We start from the raw sequence: 11,415 nt of genomic DNA on the forward strand, positions 1-11,415 counted from the left end.
CTTTTTTTTTTTTTTTTTTTTTTTTTTTCCTTAATTGTTAAATCAGATTTGGAAGTTGTTGGCTTACCCCGGAATTGCCTTAAGCGCACTGGAATTGCACACTGGAGTAACTGGCTCTAAGACAGTTCTTAGACCCAAAGAAACGTTCCTTTTGGCAATTCCTGATCCTGCCATTATTGTGTCCAGCAGCTTGCTGCTCCAGATACATTACTGATGACATTTGTATGCAACAGATGGATTTTTGGTTTTTTTAAACTTCAAAATAAAGCTCAGACTCTTTCCAATAGCATTTGATAGAACACACTCTAAGAAGTTTAACCCTTTTCCTTTACCAGTAGTGCCTGCTGTTGAGAATAAGACTGTTCCCAAGATTAGCATCTGAGAGTGGAAAGAGAGCCAAAGTCTGCACCTGACCTTGTCCAACCAGTTTTGTGTGCTACTGGCACTGAGCATCTGGTAGTGCAGCACCTTGATCACCTGCAGCAGTAAGTTACTGGGTTGTTTTTGGTTTTTTTTAACCTTACAAGCTTTCGTCATAAGCTCAATGATTATTAAACACTCACATAGGAATTAGTGTGCAGTGGGAGATGTGTTTCTTTACTGCTGGACACTTCCTTTTCTCGTAATTTGGAAGTCAAGGTCAGAAATAGACCTTCAGCAAGTTAATACATAATAGATTATAAAAATGAAATCTGAGATGCCACAGTATCTTAATTGAATCAGCCTCTATGATGCGCTAAAATAATACACAACCGTTTGACTAAAGCATTTCTAATAAAGGAAAATAGGCAGAAAAAAGGGCAAGAATCCATTTCAATCAAGTTCTGATGTAAGTGGCTCATTTACCTATAATGTTTCTGAGTGGTAATTATGCTGTTGTAGAGCATGTTGTCAGGTTCAGAAAATACTGGGTTTTACTGCTTACAATGAAAATCTTTAAACTATATGTCTTACGTAATTAACAAGAAATTATTTCCCATCAAAATTTAGCTGGTATGAACAATAATGGCTTGATTATAATAAAATAATAGTGGCAGTTAGTGAAAGTGTAGCCTGCTCTCTTTACATTGCTGGAAATGTTCCAGGAGTAGTACAGGTTTTTTTTGTGGGGAAACGCAGTTTTTTCCTGCCCTGCCCCAAAACATCAGCTTAACCATTTCCTTTTCCTCACAAACACAGCTGTAACGCAGTACCCTGATCACAAACCAAGTGTCGGCTTCAGGTGAATTTTCTTATCCTTTGCTTTCAAGCCCTTTCATTCAAAGTCTGATTGAAACGTTCCTTATGCAAAATGCATGACGAGCATTTTAAAGACAATTTAAGACGGTGCTAAAACCAAGGGATTCTCACAAGATTGAAATAACCAACATTTTACAATCTTTATCTCCATAATTGCTCACTTAATCTGATCTGTTTCCTCATGTGTTTGCCACTGTATCCTAACTTTCATTAACCTTGACTAAACAACTTGATCTCTCAACGATCTTTTTAGTTAGTCTCGATTTTTTTTGTAACCTCTTTAGGTGTATTGTCACTTAAAACCATCTGTTTATCTGTAATTTTTTTTTTAATAGGCTTAGGTTTGGGGGTTTTTGTAGACTCTCCATGAATTAACTGCCATACAGAATAATTGCAAGCAATTCTTATGATAAGAAGATTTATGCTTCATCTGCTTTTAGTCAAAAAGCAAACCAAAGCGATTATAGAGGGTGCATCCATTACCCATGGGAATGCATTTCTGTCTGCAAAGCTCCTGGGGCTCTTTGGAGGGCCTTTGTGAAGAAAGAGACTCATATGCCATCCTTAGCAACTTAGGTTTTAAAATATTGAACTGTTTTGATGGGAAAAAACAGATTAGAATTGAAATAGTCTTTTATTGGTGATTAGCTTGAAATAAAAAGAAAAATAATATTCAGACTAAATCCCAAGTTAATTCGGATCTGAAACTAAATGTTGTGGTTCATAGCAGTTTTCAGTGAAAATATTTGAGATCTGGAAGGCCCAGAGAGAACACATCTTGGACTTTTCTGAAAGTGAGAACTTACTGAAAGGGAAAGTACTTTGTGTCCTCTCCAGAACAGCCACGAGAGGGCCCAGGATGCCTGGAGTGAGCCTGGCCCTGCTCAGAGAGCAAATCATCATCATTACTCAGTCCCCAACATACTGGAAAAAATTCAATTTCTTTTTAAACAGACATCTGAATGTTATTTCATAGTCTTTCCATTATGTGAAAGAATAGGAAATTCATCTCGGGAAGCCCAGAGAGCTCAGAAATACATGGATTTGTGTGATGATAAAAGTATAATCAACATGCAAACATTCTCTCTGTGTGAGGCTATATAGAGGTTCAAAGAAAGGGAAGAAAGCTTTGCTTTATTCTCCATATCCAGAAGCCTTTCTGATGCAGAAACCAAAGCGGTATAGATCGCTGGTTGAAGTTTGATGAAAATACAAGAAACTTTAAGTGTGTACACCTATAGTATTTGACCTGTTTTCTGCCCATGGTGATGGTACTTCCCTGCTGAACTGCCTTTACTGGGTGTCTGCCCGCTTCAGCTGCAGCTCGCCAGGAACTCTTTTCCCTCAGGAACACCAATATTGCAGCTTAAAGACCTTTCAAACATCCACAGCTATTCATGATATTCTACAAGCCATTATGTCTTTCCTATCCAAAAGTGTAGAATTGTTACCTCCCATAAAAGAAAGGTATTATATAGAAATGCGGGCTAAAAACATTTAGTCCCCAACCAAAGTGGAGCTGATGATCCACGATCTGTCTTATTTAGGGCTAAAACCAAGTTACTGAAATTCCTCTATTTGCAAAGGGGTACAGCAAGTATCTTGATGTAAGTGGGAGAGCTGGTTTAGATTTCTGTTGAGGCTAGTTCTCACTGAAGTTCAGTTTATAGTAAAAGATGCTCAGCATCAAATGGCCCTACATTAAAAATATTCTATGTTTACAAATAGAATACAAATTTAACCTTACCCAAATTAACACTTTATCCCAAATTTTAACACAGGGCAGGGAAAAAAAACCACACCAGTGCTGCAAGACGTCCTGTTATCACAGCCTGTAGTTGTGGCGTTGACCTTCATGAGCTCATTCCTTTGGCTTCCTAATTTAAATGCAATTGTCCACCCTGGCTCCTTGAAACTCCGTGCTGTGTCTCGTTGTCTGGCGTGTACAGCACACTGGCTGGGTGGGAGGTTATTCCTTTAAGAAGATGAGGAGGATTATGGAACAAATTTGCTTTCCCCTTTTCCCCCACCTTCCCCTTTCATTTTGTTATTTTTAATTCTGTTTTTTTTACTCCTTACATCAGTAATCTATACGTAGCACTACAAGTCTGGACCGAACGCAGAGCTTTTGTGCCTTGTGTTAGACGTACACAGCCAAGGAGGGGGCTTTTTGCCCTGAAGTGCTCAGAGCCTGAACTTGCAGAAAAAGAGAGAGAAATCAATCAAACACGAAGCACAGCAGCGTTCCTGTTTTACAACTTGACTAGCAAGACACGAGTATGCTGGTTTGCTTCCCCTCCTCTGCCAGGGCCAGGTTTGCAGAGAGCTCAGTGCATATTCTAGTGCCCGGATAGAAACGGAGCTTTTTGCAAAACTCATCTGGCTGTGAGAGTTTCAGCGGGTTCAAGCCCTTGGCAGAGCTGGCAACTTGAATAAGACCCAGCAATTCAGGCTTAAACTGCTGCTACGTCTAAAGATTCATGTCCGCTGCTCCAAGGAGTCAGTATATCAACGTGTGTGCAGAGTATAAAAATGGACCTGCCCTTTCATAATGGCTTTTTTACATATCATTAGCACAACTGTCCAAACCCACTCGCAGCAAAGCGAGACCTTAAAGCTCCTTCCATCAGTGGACAGCGGGCTCACCGGCTAGAAATGATCCCTTTAATATTTCACAAGGATGGGTTTTTTTCCAGATGCCTGTTTGAATTTGCTGAATTTGGCTGAGTATCATTCACTTAGTTTTTTGTCACTACATTAAAAAAAAAAAATCTATACGTTACAGGTCATCTTTTTCACATATATTTCTTTTTAACATATATATTTGAGTGCCAATAACTGTGCCTTACAGGTGCAGATTGATAAAGCCTAATACTCTTAATTTTGTGGTTCTAACACATAAATTTGAAAGTATTTCCTACTCTCTTCTTCTTGGTCTTCATACGGAAATAGATCTAAATGGCTGGGTGTCTGTCTGTCTCCTTCAGTTTAGTTTTTAAATCAGTTTGCTAATTTCGGTTAAAATTGGCAGCAAATCAGTAATGCTGAGGGTATACAAGCACCTACATCCTTTGAGAAAACAGGCCGTTGAGTAGGGGAAGGGGAGACCATTAGCTGCTGCAGGAAGAGCTCTGCATAGAGGTCAAGTCTTCTTAGGATTTATAGTTCATCAGGAGACCCATATCCACAGGACTGCCGATACTGCAGGTTTGAGTGTTTGTGCCACTACTTTGTGCTAAAGCCTATTTAAAACAAACTGAGCTGCACTTGTTAAAACAAAAAGGCTTGACTGCCAACACATTATTTCTTCTGAGACAGTAGTCTTGCCATCCGTGCCTTGCTTTTGAAGCATTTAATCTGCTCTGATTTGCTACAAAAACTTTTTATATATTGGGCTGGAGAAGGTCACGGCCAATTTTGCACGATGCCAAGATACCAGGACCGCTGTAACTTTAGTACCATCTTCCTGGTGATAAGCATGTATCCTAGAGGAAATAATTTAACTTCTCTCTACTTGCTTACCCATCTGTAAAATGGGATTTTTGTTTCCTGTCTTCTCAGGGAAATATTTTAAAGCTTGCTCCGTGTTTATTGCTGCTTTAAAAGTTGAGAACATTATTAAAATGTGCGGTATTTCCGAGGGGGGCTTCACTGGGCTCAGACATACAGGAATGCAGAAGGTACATGTAATGGTTTACAGGTAGGAATTTCTCTGGTAGGTATTTTGTAAAATATTTGGCTTCCTCCTATGTCTTATCTTGCCCGCAGCAGCAGAACTTTAGTAACAATAAAAGGAAAACTTAAATATATGCATATTTTTAATGAAAGAGTCTGATATCTTCCGGTCCCTCTCTTTTTAATTTGTTTCTGATTTACCATAGCTAAAGAAAAAAAAGGAAGGAAATGTAGTAACACGATGGAGAACAGCAGGACCCCCACTTAGGCACTGACAGGGGAGAAGATGGAGGAATTGAAACCATGAGCTTGACTACATATTATGGCATGAAGTAATGCATTAACAGCCTGGTTCTCATGCTGTGTTTCTAAATGGCAGCAATACTTAGCAAGTCAAAACGCTCCTCAAGTATCCAAACACAAAGGCAAGAGTTACTCACTGAGGGGGGAGCCTGTTCAATTATCCCACAGGTACCAAACCACTCAGAAGGAAGTGTTATCTGGTGGTTCAAGCAAAGCTCTGCAAAGCCCGAAGCAAGACTAGGTTCTGCTCTCAGCCCTGTCACTGTGACTTGCTGCAAAAAGGGGGGTTTTTAGCTGAAAAATGGTAAGGCAGCTTCTTGCCCCATAGAAACTGAGCTGGAGAGACAGTGGGGGAGACATAGGAGAGAGAAAGATTAAACATAATTTTCTCGGCGCTTCCTCCTTACTTTTTTCAGCATTTCATGTATAATAGTAGTTACATTAACCAACGCTTATTGATTCCCTTCTGCCCTCAGCTGAGTTTGTTTTGCAAGTTCTTTGTATTTCAGTTGTGCCAGCCGTGTGCCTGTCCTGCCCTTAAGGAGATGGTGATCCAAGGAAGCACAAAAGGTAAGGATAAGAAATAACGTCGAGTTCTTCCCAGCTTGTGTATCTGATGTGGTTGACTCTCTAGTGAGCTTGTGAAACAGCAACTTTGTTCTGTGATAGCACTTAAAAGAGCTGTTGGACAGGGATTCAAAATCATCACTGGCATTTTTTTTTTTTTTTTTTTTTTTTTTTTTTGACCTTTAAAATTCCTGGGGCTCTCAGCACAGCTGCAGAGTCCCACAAGCCGAAGTAATCACTGAGCTGAGGTAGTTTGCTTGATAGGTAGAAGTTACTCCCTCCCAGCTGGGCTTTCTATGCAGTACAGCTCCCAAGATGTACGTGTCCCTCCGCTCATTGCTCGGCTCTTTAGAGAAGCAGATCCCTTATTCTAAAGGAGTTAATTCGCTTAGCTGGACCTCTTTCCTCATCTCCCTTGGTTTCTGCAGCCAGTAAGCAACTGATGGAGTTTCAGCCTGTTGAAAGTTTGTGGTCTTTCTTGATTGGATTTTGGATTGCATGGCTGCCAGTAATACTGTTTCTCAAAGCCCAGGCTTTGAAAATTACTTAGCCTTATGTTTGGCAGTTCAGTTAATAAGTTGCCTAATTACAGTTCTAGGAGCAGATCCAGTACCCTTAGAAAGTGCAGTGGAATCTAAATACCTTTTTCCTTCTCTGCCTTGAAATAGTATTCATTTCTTTCTCCTCTAAATGGCAACGGAATTAATTTTGGCGAGACCTGTTGCTTGAAGTGGAGTCAGTGGATTAATAAAAGCGTTAATTATTAAAGCCTGCAAATGCTCCCTAATGATTGTTTGCTGCAAAGTTAATGTTTGATTGGAGAAGGTCATCTGCAAGCCTGAGTAGAAAACCTGTCTCTGTAATAGCAGGTGAAAGCACAATTACCTTCTCTTCATGATATGCACTGGTGCTCTCTACTACACTCCGCCTGATCATCCTAAACAATGAGCTTGGAGGAAGAGTTGTTTCGCTATAGGACGGCTGCAACCCAAAAGGTCACCCTTTTTTAATTAAGTGGGAGCAATTACATCTGTTACTGTGCTTCCTAGCATGAGGCATGGGCATCTCATTCCGTATCCCTACCTGAAAATGAACCGCAGGCTGAGGGTGGTTTGTAGCTTTCTGCAGCCCAAAGACCTGCACCGCACAGTTTCCTGAGAGCTCGATTACCACGCGGCGGATACGCAAAGGAAATGAACGGATGCGATGGTTTTGCACCCATGTTCTATGCTGAAACGATGTGCAGTCTGAAGTGTCTGGCGATAATCTGTGCTGCAAAAACTCAGCCTGCTGTGCGGTTGGGATGGAGGGTGTCAGCCCCAAGCCCCCGTGTGCAGTTACTCATAAATGATCTTCAGGTGTGTCGGAACTGAAAGGCACCAGCAGGTATCTTCCCCAAAAGAGATGGGCATCACCTTGCTCCAGCTAAAGAACAAGCTTCTCTATTACTTGTAGGTCTGGGGCACGCTGCTGAGCCTTTCTGAGCTGATCTCAGTGTGGCAAATTAACTGCAACCTGGTCAGAGCCTGTGACGGAGTATCAGTGCTGAATCCTGTGCTTTGACTCTTTTCCTCGACTGGAAGTGGAAAGGACATCAAGATTCCAGCTTAACGTTTTGATTTTCCTGAAACAATGTAGTACTAAGGGTAGGAAGAGACCTCGGTTTTTCCCAACCCTGCCACTCACTTTCTTTGTGGTTTTGAGCAAAGCATTTAACCTGTCTGTGCTTCGAACGTTTTTTTTTTCTTCTGTTTAAATGAGTCTGATAATGTACAACCTTGAGAAAAACCATCAAGAGCCTTGTAGGAAGGGCGTTGTCAGAGTGCTGCCAAGTTCTGTAGTTGTTAGGAGAACGGATGTTTAACTTTATAATTTAAAACAAAACAAAACCCTCTTTGAGTAAAGCGTCGCATGTAGCTGCTGGGGTTTAGGCATTAATAATGTTGCAAGTCCCTGAAGACACTGCCTAACGCGTTGCTTCATCAGAGGGATGAAACTAGTGTATTTTGCAAAAGGAAGCATAGTAAGAAGGGGAATATCAAGAAGTGAGTCTCTGCCAGAGGTGAACAGTCGGAAACAAAAGGGAGGGGAGCAGCCAAACGCTCTTTGGTGCAGCTACACCTCAAGTGAAGGAGGGACTCGACGTAAGAACATTCGTTATAGTAAACAAGGCAGTCCGTAGGTAAAAGCAGAGTTCAGGAAGGGTGGTTGCTGACATGAAGAAATAAAAGCTGCTCTTTTATCTTTCAGAACTGACAGGGGCTTTGGAAGTGCCTGATATGAAAGCACTGTTCCCAGGAGGAAGAGGGTGAGGACTTGTGAGATGTCTCCTGTGATACATAGCACCAGGAGAAGCCCTGTCTGTCTGATAAAGGATTGTGAGAGATCATCAGGTGGGAGATAACTGAAATAATTCTGACTTTTTGATGTAGGAAAGCTCTTGCACTTTATGGACTGTCCATGCAATTCCTGCAACTTTGAGGATCTCTTCATTAACCTCTTAGATGTTCATAGGCAGGCTCAAAGGAACAGCTTCTGTCTCCTGGGATTTTGGCCCCTTGCTCTGCAGCTTCAAATTCCCTGATGAAAAGGGATTGAGCAGAATCCAAGCTGCACGTGCTCCCATCATAGTGAAATACAGAGCAAAATCTCCTGACAGATTCTGACAACAGGAGCCAGAGCAGCGAGGAAACAAGGAGCCGCAGCAGCGAGCAAACAAACACACACTGTCTGGGACTTCAGGGATTTGGTATGTTCAGCCAATTGAGACTTATCAGCCCTCTTTTCGCTATAATTCCCAGGGACATGGGAATGTTTCGGTTACACCAGCACTGCTGGGCAGTGAATGACTGTGTAACTCCAGGAGCTGGGGCAGTTCCTGCTCGTAGCTGTGACTACACGAGCACGGGGTGAAGCAGCCTGCCTGTGCTCTGCCAGAGCCTACAATTAAACCTCTCAAGCCTGTTTAAATGATACCAAGGCACGGCTCCAGCGAGAGGTCTCTCCCTTTCGCTACCCTAATTTACGCTTGTTGTTGATCACTTAATATCCCCCATTCGAGCACTTCACTCCACAGAAGAAAGGTCAACAAGGGAGAGCAGAGTTCTTGGCTTGCACCTCTGCTATGCCAGGCTCTTTAGGCAGTGTCCAACACTTGTGGATCTTTACAATGTCTGGCGAAGGATGTCCGTAATTTAGGCGAGGAGCAGGGCAGTATTTGTAAGCTGTCTGTGGCAGAGCCTCTTGTTTATGGAAGGATGTGGGCAGTGAGTGATGGAGAGGGACCTGGGCTCCTCTGTGAGTGCCTTGTGAAGTGCGTTTCAGAGCCTCTGAAGATGACTGACTCCTTCCCAGACTGATGCTGGTGGGGTACAGGCCAGGCTTTGCCTGCAGGGTTAGTGGGGGTTTTGGTTGGGTTTGAGTTTTTTATTTTCACAGTCTAGTCAGCAGGAAAAAGGGCCAGAAATACATCTCGGCAGAGAAAAGCCTTCAAATCCCATATCCAACTGAAGCTGCAGAAAGAATGAAGGTTGGCAGGACATAATTATCTAAATTGGAGTTCAGCCAGGACCCTGGGGCTCACCCTCCTCCTCCTGTGAAAGTGCCATTGGATATCTGATAGCTGTATTGGGTCCGACCACTCGATTTTATGTGTCCCCGGAAAGGTTGGAGTTGCTGGAGCAGGAAACCACCCCCCACCCCACCCCCGGCTTCATGCTGGAGCTGAGACTGTGTAGTAGCACCTCCCGAATCTTCCCGAGCCACAGCTTGCAGCACCTGAATTTTCTTTGGCAATCCCTCTGCGGGTTCTGCCAGCTGAAAGCCTGCTTCTTCACGTGTGGGCTCGGGCAGGCTCGCAGCCCAGCGGCCGTGCATCTGCAGCTTTGTCTTTATTACCGCTATGGCAGGCGACCGCATCTTTGATCCGCTTCTCCCCCGCGCCCTCCCACGCTCAGCTGAACGCTCCCCCGGAGCCTGCAGCAGGGAGGGAAACACCAGATACACAAGTTCCCTGTGCCTAAGGATTTTGCTGGTGCAGTTCCCCGAATCCCCTCACTTTTAGCCACGTTTAGACACGTCAGCGTAGCGTGGCAAGATAGAGCAGCTTGTGTTTGTCTGTGCGGGGTGAGGAGAGGCCTGGATTCGTTGTGTGACTGTGTAACAAGTCCTGCCTTGTTCCATCCTGGTGTGATCAACAGGACCAGGGCTTCTCCGGCTGCCCCGTCCTCGCCTGGGAGGGATGGCAGCGTGGGCTCTGCCCAGCGACCGTCGGCAAATGTGCTCCTGCTAGCTGGGCAGGGTGGCTGTGTGTCGCTGCTTCGTCCCAGTGGCCAGAACACACCAGAAAAGTTCTTTCTTCTGATTCTTTGGTATAAATATTTCATGTGACCCAAGAAAGTCCCGGTGGGGGCTGCGCTGTGCACTCTAAACATGGGCCACGTGAATGGAAGTGGTGTATTAATTATTATGAAACAGCTCTGAGAAACAAATGCAGGTTGCCATGGAAGCACCAGCAACGACAATGTCACCTCATTTTGAAGATGCTTTCAATGTTCCAAACACAATTTCCCTTCTCTTTCAAAACAGACAATGGCAAAATAGCCCAGTGGAGGGGAGATGGGCTGTGGCAAAACTTGATGGCTGTGTCCATAGGCTGTGGCAAAACTTGACTCCCCTTTATTACAGCTGAGAGATTAACTTCATGCCTAAGGCATGGGGAAAGGACACAGGGTGGAGAGGTGGAGAAGCAAACCCAGGAGGCGAGGGAAAGCACAGGCTGGAGCTGGGGGGAATAGGCTATTCCTTCCCCAGCCGGGGATGTAAGGGCATCCCCAGGGCAGCTCGGTGTGACCTGTGCTCCTTGGGAGGCTTGGGGTGTGCCAGGAGAAGAGTTAAACATTAAAGAGGGTTAGAACAGGAACACAGGAAGCTGTCTCTGAGGATCTGAATGGAATAAATTGAGATCTTGTATGAGAGAGGAAATGAGGCAAGTGGTAATGTTGAGAATTGATAATGCCGATTTAATGAATGCAAAAATTCAAATTATTGGAGAGCCATGAAAAAATACAATAGTAAATGCCTGAAAGCTGGGTTCTCCCTGTTCCTTTCAGCCATCTCTGTGAAGCAAAAAGGTGACCTTTTAACCCACTTTATTTTAATGAACCCTTTGTTGCCTGGCTTGCCCTAGGAACTTGTCGTTTTAGTGCGCGTAGCCAGTACTGGTAAATCTAAAGGAATAATCAGACGTAGCCAAGTCCCGACTTGTCTGCCCTCGGATAGTCCCATCTGCAGGCTACAAGCACACACTTGAAGGCAATAGTGTTTAAGTGGTGGTGCTGCCAGCCGAGCCACCCCGGCCGAGGGCAGGCGGGTGCTGCCCCCGCTGAGCGAAGGCTCGGTCCTTGCTCCCCGCAACCTGGGTGTGTTACACTGCAGATGGGTCCTGCGAGCTCAGGCAGCTGCTGATGGGCATCAGCTGGAGGATTTACTGAGCCACTGAAACGTGAGAGCCTACAAGCCAGTATTCTGCACTCTCAGGGGTGTTAATTCCAGAGATGCAACGTTAGTCCTATTCTGGCTGCACTTGTCCTGTAACACAGAGTTCTGCCTTCAGAGCTGTGCTTGTTTTGA

This window comes from Athene cunicularia (genome assembly GCF_003259725.1).
Source record: "Athene cunicularia isolate RWA chromosome 23 unlocalized genomic scaffold, athCun1 chr23_part1, whole genome shotgun sequence".
Lineage (NCBI taxonomy): Eukaryota > Metazoa > Chordata > Aves > Strigiformes > Strigidae > Athene > Athene cunicularia.